At 41.2% G+C, this 12,015-nt stretch overlaps 1 protein-coding gene across 2 annotated transcripts in view; it reads left to right on the forward strand.

Annotated features, from left to right (window-relative positions):
• The window catches only part of HDAC9 (histone deacetylase 9), an 895,346-nt gene that overhangs the window by 88,341 nt on the left and 794,990 nt on the right, over positions 1-12,015 (forward strand). The window lies entirely within an intron of this gene.

Consider the following 12,015-nt stretch of genomic DNA (forward strand, 5'->3'; position numbering starts at 1 on the left):
TTATTCATCAAGGTACTTATAGATTTCAAAGTTGTTTGTCTTTAGTATATTGTTATTGTATAATTTGTTCTGCTAATTTCACTTATCAATTTATAAAAATCCTAAAATTATTCATTTTTATAACATTGATGAAATAATACAAATTATTCTCCTGGTTCTACTCACTTCATTGTGCATCAGTTCATTTAATTCTTTCCATGTCTTTTTGGTTTTTTTTTTAAACTCCATCTATTCAGTCACACTGCTTCCTGATGGAATTCATATGTGCCTCAAAACTGTTCACTTTTATAATTTTGGTATTATAGTAGAAATCATTTTTTTAGTTCTGCTCACTTCCCTATGTAAGAAAAAAAAGAAATAGATTTCAAAAAGATATGACAAGACTTACATGAACTGATCCACATTTTTTTAATAAAAAAAGGCCTCCTTTTGACTTGCTTGCAGTTATTAAATCTAGAAGGCCTCTCAGAGACCATTCAGCCCAACCTCCTGGTTTTATAGATAAGAATCTGAGGCCTAGTGAAGTTGTGACTGACCAAAGGTCATACAAACAGTCCTTAGCATAACAATGGGGGAAAAGGATGGCACTGGGCCATATGATAGGTTGGGGGTGAGAATAGAAATGGTACTCATGTAAACCTATATTTTGCTAACATGATATTAAGCACCTATGATCTTAAGAGATGTTCAATGTGGGCATAATAAACCCATAGACAACTTGTTATGTTTCGAACCCTTGCTAGATGCTGGCTCAAGAGTGACCTTGATACTTAAGTGTTCAGAATAATTTACCTTTTCTCTCTCTTTTTTTTTTTTTTTGCTTTTCCAAGTCAATAAGTTATGACAATGAGTCTCTGCCCTTCTTGAACTCCTGAAATTGAATCATTTTGTTAATTTTGGCCAGGATTGAGGCATAAGTATCTTCAGGCAAAGCTGGAGTCCAGAGATGCTATGCCTCCAGCGTTCACTTTTTTTTTTTTTTCAGGGCAGTGAGAGTTAAGTGACTTGCTCAGGGCCACACAGGTCAAGTATCTGAGGCTGAATTTGAACTCAGGTCTTCCTGAATCCAGGGCCAGTGCTTTATCCACTGCACCACCTAGCTGGCCCATTACAATTCTCTCTTGCAAGAGAGAACCAATTTGCAACAAAGGAATCTGAGATCTCCAGCTTGGGGGAGGGGGGCCGGGAATATACCCTCCATTTATGTTCATTTCTTACTCTTTCCCAAAGCCTGGGTTTTTGAGGCTACTTCTTGTTCCTGATGACAGCTTTGCTCTGAGGGTGCCTTGTCTGTTTCTAATTCAGGAATACTTGAGTTCAGTTCCTGCCCAGACACTGGCCCTGTGACCCTGCTTAAGTCACTTAACCTTTATTTGTCTCATTCTCTGAGTCTTTAAAATGGGTTGTTGTGAGGATCAAGTGAGATAATACTTGAAAAGCTTTTTGTAAAGTTTAAAGCCCCATATAAATGTGAGTTGCTGTTATTTTTCTACTCATTTTACATACATTTTTACTATCTTTTTAAAAACCACGTTTATTTCCTACTATATCCTTACTTTCTCCTAGTCCCAGAGAAAAATCCCATGTAACAAAGAATTTTAAAAGGGGGAAATGACCAAAACTAAGCCACATAATTTAAAATCATCTGGTATGCATATAATATCAGATAATTTAAAAATATGTGGCTTAGTTTTGATCAAAGAAGTCAAGAGGGGAGGTGGAGAGTCTTATCTCTTTTTTTTTTTTTGAAGCCAAATTGAGTCATTCTATTGTTGTGACATTCTGTTTGAATTTTTTCAATGTATCCTGTTGAGTCAGTTGTGTCTTCTGTTATTCTGCTTCTAGTTATTTTCTGTTTTCTTAGTTCTGTTACCTTTCCATGCTTCTCTGGGTTCATCTTATTGTTCTCTGTTGCATGAACTGCAGTCCCCTTCTGTTAGGTTCCCTTATCGTGCCTTGTTTAGCCATTGTGCAGTGGATGCGGACTCCTAGCTTAAAAAGAGACCTGCAACACAGAGAGATTTTGTATCCCAATGGATCCTCAAAGGTTATATTTAGCTAAAGACCCAAAGTCCAGTGTCAAGCCCCTGAAGGTGGTTAAGGTGAATATCACCAAAATATGAAATACTGGAAAAATAGGCAAAAAACACAATTGCATGCTTCCCTGCATGTAAAGATGCTACGGTAGGATTAGGAAGCATTGATGGTAGAAAAGATTTTGAATGATATTTGGAGCTGAAATGGTTTTTTAAATTGCTTTAGCATTTCTTTGGGCGAGGATCTTTAGAATTGTTTTTTTTTCTTTTACCCATTATAGTGTCTTTTAATATTGGAAATAACTCTCCTGTATATGCAGCTGGCAGGTTCCTCAGTAAATGGCTATAACCAGGGAGGGACAAATAAGGCTTTGTCCTGGTGAGGGGATGTATTTGAAGACATGAAATAGTTCTTTCCTGGGGCCACTTTTGCTGCCCTTCAGGCCTCTGATGTGGTGTACTAGCCTACCATATCTCAGTGGAGCCAACCCCCAATCACTTTCCTCAAGAAGCTTCTTTCCTATCTGTCCATGTACACTGAATACCTATATATTACAGAATAGTCCTTTCTACAGAACAATATGGAATGGTACTATTGAAAATGCTGCAGTTTGGGGGCAGCTAGGTGGCTCAGTGGATAGAGCACCAGCCCTGGATTCAGGAGGACCTAAATTCAAATCCAGCCTCAGACACTTACTAGCTTTGTGACCCTGGGCAAGTCACTTAACCCCAATTGCCCCCCCCCCCAAAAAAAAAGAAAGAAAGAAAGAAAAAGAAAATGCTTCTGTTTTGATGGGTTTGAAAAATTATTTCTAGTTTAAATACTTGGATATAAGAACTAAGAACACTGCAAAGTTTCAAACAATCCCCTTGATTCTTCCACAGGAGTTCTGCAGATTGTCTACTGGTCAGTGTTCTGGGCTGTTGAGATTCCCAGATGCTGTAGAACTGAGGGTAGGGTTTCTTTCTTTAGAAGTTAACTAGAGACCTCGTCATAGGTGGTCATCAGACTCGTTGTCAAGAAGGAATGACAGAAGGACCAGATGGGGACCAAGCTAGAGGGGCCTGCCTGTGTTTCATCAAACAGCCCTCCTGGGGCCCTGGCTGGGTAACTGCTGTTTGCAGCCCTTGTGTAACGAGCATTTCCTGACGCTGCATGATGCAACCCCCAGGCCTCCCATGTGCGAACATGGCCTGACAATAACACCAGCCCCCATTAGATGGAAGGCAAACTGTGCCGGTCTGTAGGGACCAGCCTCTGTCTAAATGAGTGGCTGATTCTAACACTACAGTCAAGGCTCAATTCCACCAGGGACCGTCGGGTTGAGGTGGGTTGTTTGTTTTGCTTGTTCTAAACTGCTGGATCATTAAGGAAATGTTTACATCCTCTTCCCGGGCAGTCCATGTGGTGAGAGCTTGGTGCCCTCTTTTCTCATCTCTTGCCAAAAGAGAGCAGAAAAGGAAGCACTCCCCCTCAGTGGCTCTGAATAGGTCATCTTCCATAACCTTCACAGAGTGCAGAATCACCGAGCTAGAACTGGAGGGCACCCTCACAGCCAGCCCCTTCATTTTACAGAGCGGGAAACTGCGTCCACATGAGAAACCTGAAAAAGCTCCCCTTCTTTCAAGTGGTCGCTGAGACTCTGCTTGGGGACTGCTCTGAGGGGAAACCTACTGGTGCCCGAGGAGGCTCATGGCATTCCATTTTGGAAAACTCTGTTAGGAAGTTTTTCTTGTCATCAGTGCACAGCCTTTAGGGGCAGGTCTGCGGCGTTTGGCTTGCTGTGACTGTGAATGACCGGAAATAATTTTCTTTCTCTCTCTCTCTCTCTCTCTCTCTCTCTCTCTCTCTCTCTCTGTTTCTCTCTCCTTCCCTCCCTCTCTCTCCCTCCCCTGAGATGGTTGGACCATTGACTGTGTCTGTGTACAAAGACTCACTCAAGTTTTGCTCCCTAATCAGGTGACTGTGGACTCCTGCTGAGGAAGCACAGCAGGGGCACACATGCTGTAAAGGGAGGCAGTGGCTACTGGGGTGGGGGTGCCCTTTGAGACTATCTGGCAGTAACCATTTCTGTTTCTTCTCAGGTGTTCTAAATGAGGCGGGGATTATGGGAGGATGCCAATGTATGAGGATTGATGAACCACATGCATAGCTTGCCCAGTGCCTGGTGGCCATCAGGGTCCAGACACTGGATAGGCTGAATGATTTCTGGTGAAGGCAGTATGACTAGAGCATTGGATGTGAAGTCAGGGAGACCTAGGCTCAAATGCTACCTATGATAATGAGTTTTTGACCCTGGAAAATCCATCCAATCTCTCTGAGCCTCAGTTTCCTCTCCTATGGAAGGAAAATAACAATACTTGTAACCTACTTCACTGTATTGGTGAACTAACTCGAATGAACTAGTTGTAAGGCCCTTAGTAAGCTTTAATACACCATATAAATGTTATTATTTTTTTATTATCATTATTATCCTTATGACTACTGTTACTACAGTGATGATCTTGACATTCCAAATCATTTTAGCATTTTCCTAGCTATTTGTAATCAACCTGAGAAACTTTGCCCCAGTCCTCTCCATACTCATAGACGCAAAAGGGATCGGTCAGGTTTTTACTAGAGAGAAAAATCAAAGACAAACTTCAAAGAATTCAAATTATTGAGAAGAGAAGAGCATTGAACTTTGGAATAAGAAGACCAGGGTGCAAATCTGTTCTTTGGTAACTTAGTAATTATGCACCTACCAGCCTCAACTTTCTTTTCTGTAAAATGGGAAAAACAACTACACTTTGGAAATTGTAAAGTCTTTGATCAGTTGCTGACATTTATAAAGCAACTTTAAGACTTACAAAGCGTTTTCCATTAATAGTAAGAATGAGCATTCATCACTTGAAGGTCTGCAAAGGCTTTACATACAGAAGCTCACTGGATCCTCACGACAACCTTGGCAGGTAGGTGCTATCATAATCTCTGTTTTACAGGTGTTAGCAATGTGCCCATAGATATACAACCAGGAAGTGACTGAGGCAGGATTCAAACCCAGATCTTCTAGACTGAAAGCCTAACACTCTTTACTTTGCTGCTGTAGCTGCCTTTAACAACCCTATGGAGTTAGGTGCTAGCTATTCTTGTGTATAGGTGAGGAAGCTGAAGGTCAGAGAGGTTAGCGAGGTAATGTCCATCATGGATTTGAACCTACGTCCTCTAACTCCAAATATGGTGTTCTTTCTACTATATAGACTTCATATACATAGTTACATATGTATATGTATGTGTGTATATATTTGTGTATATCTATAGTTTACATATACATATTTAGAGCACATGCATATATATGTATGTGTATATATATATGTATGCGTATATACACACACACACACACACACACTAGCTACATCTCTCTCTGTACAAACACACACATAGACTGATAGAAGATGAAAGCTCTGTCTTATTTTCCCCTTCACTTTGGAGAAATATTCGGTGAATGAATGAATGAATGAATGAAACTGCATTTATTAAGCATTTGCTTTGTGCTGGGCACAGTGCTAAGATGTCCAGTACATAGGAAGCCAAGGTAAAATATTTATTCTCCAAGGCTTATTTTGTCATTTAAGTAAATGATGTGGAATCTTATAGGTATATCATGGCCTTACCCATTTGTATCCACGTAGTAGATAGAATGCTGGACATGAAGCCTGGAAGAAATGGGTTGAAATCCTACTGCTGATTCTGACCATGCATATGAGCCTGGACCATTTACTCTGGTTTCATCTGATTCTCAGTTTTCTTCTTTATACATTGGGAATAGGAGTGTTGAAGCAGTGTCCCATCCTGTCTAGAAAGTTGGTTTTGTAGTTGGAAAGACAAGTACTGGTTGTGTGGTCCTGGGTTAGTCACTTAACCTCTCCGTGGGCAAGGCTACAAGTTGCAGAGAAGGTGCCTATCTGCATTTGCAGAGGGAGTTTCTTCACCTGGGCAGTCTCTATAGCAACAGTGTCACAGTTCCGGCCCCTATCCCCATAATAACAACTGTAACCATTGTTTCTTCAAAGCATTTTTATGAGGGTTAAATAAGATGATTTAGGTCCAAGTCCCTGGATCTGTATTATCCTGGTAAAGTGCTTTGCCGCCTTACTTCTAGTTACAATAGTAAATGAACTCCTTAGTCCTGTAGTCATTCTCTATCTCCATCATCACAGTGGGTAAGCTTACTGAGGCCAGGGTTAGAGTTAGAATTCCTCTTTTTTCTTCTTGCTGTGTGAATGCAGATCTCTCCCCTCCCAGAATTCTCCCCAATTAACCTTTCATAGCTTCTGCCTATTTTTTTCAAAATGTTTCCTTCAGCGCTTAGCTCTTCCAAATCCCTCTTGAACATTCTCTCCTCTCTCATGAGCATGTCAGCAGTCCTGAGATCTCATCTTGGGTGGCCCAGCACTTGAAGGGAGAAACAACCTGCTCTCACTCAGCCTAGGGGTCTCGCTGCTTCATTTCTACTTTATAGACACCCCCAGAATTAGAGCTGAGTCTTCTAAACCTCTGCCAATCTCTTTGATCCATGACCCCACACTTTGTCTATGCAGGGGGTCAATTTGCCCTTAATTTTGTGGGATGATTATTTCCAAGACTATGATTTTGTTGGTATGGGGACTGCCTCCACTGACCAAGATTGCAACATCTCTGTGACCTGGTAGATGGTCATTAAGGGCAAATGTGGCCCAAAAGCTTGTTTCCCTGGAGTAATCTAATGATGAGCTTCTTGGAACTTGGCCAGATTTAGTCCTCAGAACACAGACACACTGACTGTCTCCAGATCCATGCTTAAGGCCTCCTGAGGTTGGCATAGGACTGCCTAAGACCTCACCCACCACATATTTAGTATTCAAGAATACAGCCTTTGATGGAGTGTGGGAACAGGGTATCCCTAGAGTTTGGACATGGAAATTCTTTAGCCCCTGAGTCTCATCTTGAAAAGATGTTCTTAGCTTTCCCAAAACTCTTCAATATTTTCACCTTCAAAATCTGCCACAAAACCTGACCACACAATTCCTTGATGCCATAGATGTTTTCCCTGATTTCTTCCGGGTTCCTCTCAGGAACCATGATAAGCCCTTCCTGCATCAAAAACTCTGGTATTCAGTCAGGTCATGAAAAGAGGCCATAAAAGTCCAAATGTGCTGGCCCTGACACATTACCTTCTGTCTCAGTTAGCTGCCTCAGGGTTTGATTCCTTATACCCTTTGTAGAATTCCCAACCTCCTCTTTCTTCCTTTCCTTTTTCTAACCCAGGGAGGGGTCTGGGGAGAGGAGATTATGATAATAGGAAGATTGTTGGGCAGGGATGTAAAGACTCCCACTTCTAAAAGCCCACTCAACCTCTGAGTCGCATTGTAAATAGTGTCTGATATTTGTGTTTATTTCATAATGAATGTTTCTAGCACAAAGAGAACCAAATAGGCATTCTTACCACAAAAGGCCCCGGCAGCAGAAGAAAACAATAGTTTAATCCTTTGTCATTTTCAATTGTTGCTAATCTCAAACATGGAAGTGACTTGCTGTCTATTCTCCCCTGGCCCTATTCTCAGGGCTGTGAGAGAGTAAGTATCCTATCACTTTCCAAGAGTGTTTAAGCTTTCAATCAAGGCGGTGCAGTTAAGAAAGCAAACGGAATCTGTGTTCAGAGGACCTGAGTTCAAATGCTGCTACTGCCTTTGTGATAAGGGTCTTGCATTTCTTTTTCTTTTTTTTTCTTTTTTCTTTTGGTTAGGCAATTAGGGTTAAGTGACTTGCCCAGGGTCACACAGCTAGTAAGTGTCAAGTGTCTGAGGCCGGATTTGAACTCAGGTACTCCTGACTCCAGGGCCAATGCTCTCTATCCACTGCGCCATCTAGCTGCCCCACATTTCTTTTTCTTGAGAAAGGCCATCAATTCTGCAAGCATTTATTAAGCACTTACTGTGTTCCAGACACTGAGCTAAGTGCTGGGAATAGAAATATAAGCAGAAAGCAAGGTAGTCCCTACTTCCAAGGACCTTACAGTCTAATTAGACAAGGTCACTCAGAAAAGGGAGTTGAAAAGCAGGGGGAGGGGTGAGAAGAAGGTGCCTATGTGGCAGCATGGTAGAGAGAGACTAGACAGTAGAGTCCAAAAAAGAATAAAGACATGGCTGACCTGGGTGCTTACCTTAAAATAGAGGAGATGGGAGATATCAGACCGTAGAGGAAGGGGGCCAGGGATAGTTCTTGTAGGGAGCAACTGCATCATTATATAGAAATCTTAGCTTTCTATTGGTTCCCAGGTTCATTTCTGCCTTGATGGTGGTTTATTTATTTATTTTTCTTGAAGAACCATCTCTCAGGACTTATCTATTGAGTGGCAGGTACAATGCAGGATGCAGCCAAAACAAGATTCAGACTTTACTCAGCGATGGGCACTAAGTACAAAGCCTGCATCTCGTGATGTTGTCACCTAACAGATCTTGAAAACGAGCTCATTGGTTCCTTCTCTCTTGAGAAGACACAAATACATTGGTTCTCAATTTTGTTATTTCTATTATACTGCAAGAGAAAATGTCTTCATGTTTTAAAAATTCATGGAGTAGGGGAATATTTCTCTAAAGAAATTTAATTTTTGTATTCAATGATGGTCGAATCTCAGTTATCATTTTCTAGTGGCAAAGCTTTTCTTTTTTCCTAATTGTTTGAGCTTATGAACAAAAAATGTGATTTAACTTACAAATGATTTAAAGCTGTGGAGTGACTCTATCTCATCTTCACAATCAGAATTCTTGTGATCATCTGCTTGTCCTGCATCTCCTCCTCTCTAAGGAATATGTGGATTTTTCTTGGAAACTTTCAGACATGTTGCTACCAAATAGGTCCCTGTAGTAGATAATGCTGTATTGCTTTTGGAATATATACTTATTTATTTCTGTATATATTGCCTTTCTTAGCAGATTGTAAGGTACTTGAGGGATTGACTTACTCTTGGTATTTGAATTCCTGGTGCTTAGCCACAGTGCCTAGCACAGAACAGGAGCTTAATGAATGATTGTTGATTGATTGGTTGATATTGTGCTGATTTCACTAAGCCCTGGGTTGGCTCAGAACCTTCTCAATTGAATCCAAATTCATTGAAAACATAAGTGTGGGAATGAAGGAAAAACTAAGTAGGTGAGAGATACATTCCCAAAGTTATCATTTACAGTTGGGTGGACAGCCCATTGAGTTAGTCCATCAGTCATAGGGTTAGGGCCAGGACTGCAAATGGGACAGTGACCAGAAAGTAGAGTGGAAAAGAAAAAAAGAGAGAGGGTTGTAAAAAAGTATAGTTGGGTCTTCAGTGATCCCAAAATTCTTTTTTAGGTGGGAAGGAAACAAGCATTTATTAAGTACCTACTATATATCAAACATTATACTAAGAACTGTGATGTTTAAAATCCAAATGTGTGGTCGCCTTAAATTAGAAGCTTTAGCACCAGTCTTTGGGCATTAAGCATTTATTAAAGCATACTAGGTATTAGGAAAAAAAAGAACACATGGAGTTAAGAAAAGGCCTCTCTAGCCTAGAGTTCCAGCCTGGTCTGGTTCTTCCTCAAGGCCTCCACCACGAGCCTGCTTCAACCATAAACTCCCCCAAACTAAGTGTGGAAGCTTTTTATAGGTCTGGAGCAGAGGCGGTCCTTACACACTTCTTCAAGCTGATTGGCAGGTGTCATCCAAATCCATTGGTTCACTGGACTTGAAGGTGGTTTCTTGTTGAGTTCAAAGTCCTTAGCTTCTGAGAACAATACCTTCTTAAGGGCCAGCCAGGTGTGGTTACAATCTCATTAACTTGAACTAGGCTAATCAACAAAGTCAATCACTCTCACTTAATTCAATCAATTTAGATTAATTTCCAGGTGAGTCTTTGAGTATCTGCCAAATCCCATTATTTTCTCATAGTACTTTTTTTTTCTTTCTTTTTTTTTTTTGTAGTGAGGCAATTGGGGTTAAGTGACTTGCCCAAGGTCACACAGCTGTAAGTGTTAAGTGTCTGAGGCCAGATTTGAACTCAGGTACTCCTGACTCCAGGGCCAGTGCTTTATCCACTGTGCCACCTAGCTGCCCCTAGAGATGTTTTTAATGCATTTAAATTTTAATGCTTCAGTCTTATACTGGGAAACAGCAAATGCTATTGCTAATCGGAGGAATCAAGTTATTATCTGAAACTGGCTTAATTTAGTTGCTGATTTTGTTATTTTTTAAAGTTGTTTTATCTTGTTTTTGCATGTATGTGGGTTTCTGTACATGTACATTTTAGGGAGTTGTAGAATAAACTGAGCATCGTCATAATAATGCTAATAGTTGGCATTTCTATATTACTTTAAGGCTTGTGAAAATACTTTATAGACGTTATCTTAGTCTTTATGAAAACCATTTAAGGGAGGTGCTATTATTATCCCTATTTTGAAGTATTAGAAACTGAGATTTAGATTGTAAGTGACTCACCCAAGGTCACACTGTAACACATTAAGTGTCTGAGGCAGGATTTGAACCCAGGTCTTCCTGACTTTTGGCAGCTTGGTGGCACAGCAGATAGAGTACTGTGCTTGGCATCAGGAAGACCTGAATTCAAATAAGGCCTCAGACATTTACCAAGTATGTGACCCTGGGCAAGTCACTTAACCCTGTTTGCCTCAGTTTCTTCATCTGGAAAATGATCTGGAGAAGGAAATAGTAAACCACACTCCAATATCTCTGTGAAGGAAACTCCAAATGGGGCCACGAAGAGTTGGACATGAGCTAACAGCTTCCTGCCTTCAAGTTCAGTGCCCTGTACATTGTACTAAATTGCTGCTCCTAAATTTATTGTCTTACCCCCAAAGCTGGTTACTGATCTCTCATTAATGGGTAGATTTTAGGAGAGAACAAAGGATCTGATAGGGATGTGACCAGTTGTGGCAACATGAAATCATCTGTAACAATCGCCTGGACTTGATGAACTCTGAGGTCCAACCAGGGGCTACTTAGACAGCTTTGTGAGGAGCATGGGATTGAATTTGGACTTTAAAGGGGATTGTGGATCACAACCCTAGTGGTAGGAGGGACATGTAAGGCTCTGGTCTAATTCTCTCATTACATAGATGAAGGAAGTGTCAGTATGTAGAAGTGTGTATGTGTGTGTGTGTGTGTGTGTGTGTGTGTATAGGTACATATGTGTAGGGGGGTCAACATTCTTCACATAGGCCACATTGCAAGCAAAGGTTTAGAGGCAAGCAGATAAGGTGTGTTTGAGTAAGGAGTCAAGACCAATTTGGTTGGCATGTAGATCACATGGAGGGGCAAGTGATAGATGATGATGCTAGAAAGGTTTGCTAGGACCAAGATGTAGAAGGCTTTCAAGGGTGAACAAAGGACATTTAACTTTACTTGGCAGACACCTGGAAATCACTGTGTGCTTCTGAGTGGAACAGGGACACTACCAAAGCGACATATAAGAAATATTTTCCTTGAGGTTGCAGGCAAGATGGATTGGAGCACAAGCAGGCACAAAGACCTTTGAGGCAGCTATTGATACAATTCAAGCTCAGATAATGAGGGTGTGTGCTGAAGGTGTGACCCTGGGAATACCAAAGAGGCCTGAATGTGAGAGGGATGATGGAGCCGGCTTGGTAACTGATCAACTACACAATCTGGTGGGGGAGGGAAGCCCAAGATCCCTCTGTCCACAGCACTGCATTAGAACTGTGAACCACTTCCCACAGAGAAATAGAAGCCTGGTCATCATTTTACCTGGGGTTGTTCCTGCTCTAAATGCCTTTTTTTGTTCATTTGTTTGGGTTGTGATAGCTTGTGGTGGGTCTGTCTCCTCTCGCTCTCCTTTCTGTAACTAATACAAGGTTCCACAAAAATCCTTTCTCCTGGATATGGATCCAGTACATGATTGGGTCTTGCCCCCTTTGACTGGGGCAAATGTACTTAACTCAGTCAGAATGTGTT

The sequence above is a fragment of the Dromiciops gliroides genome, chromosome 5 (genome assembly GCF_019393635.1).
Source record: "Dromiciops gliroides isolate mDroGli1 chromosome 5, mDroGli1.pri, whole genome shotgun sequence".
Classification (NCBI taxonomy): Eukaryota; Metazoa; Chordata; class Mammalia; order Microbiotheria; family Microbiotheriidae; genus Dromiciops; species Dromiciops gliroides.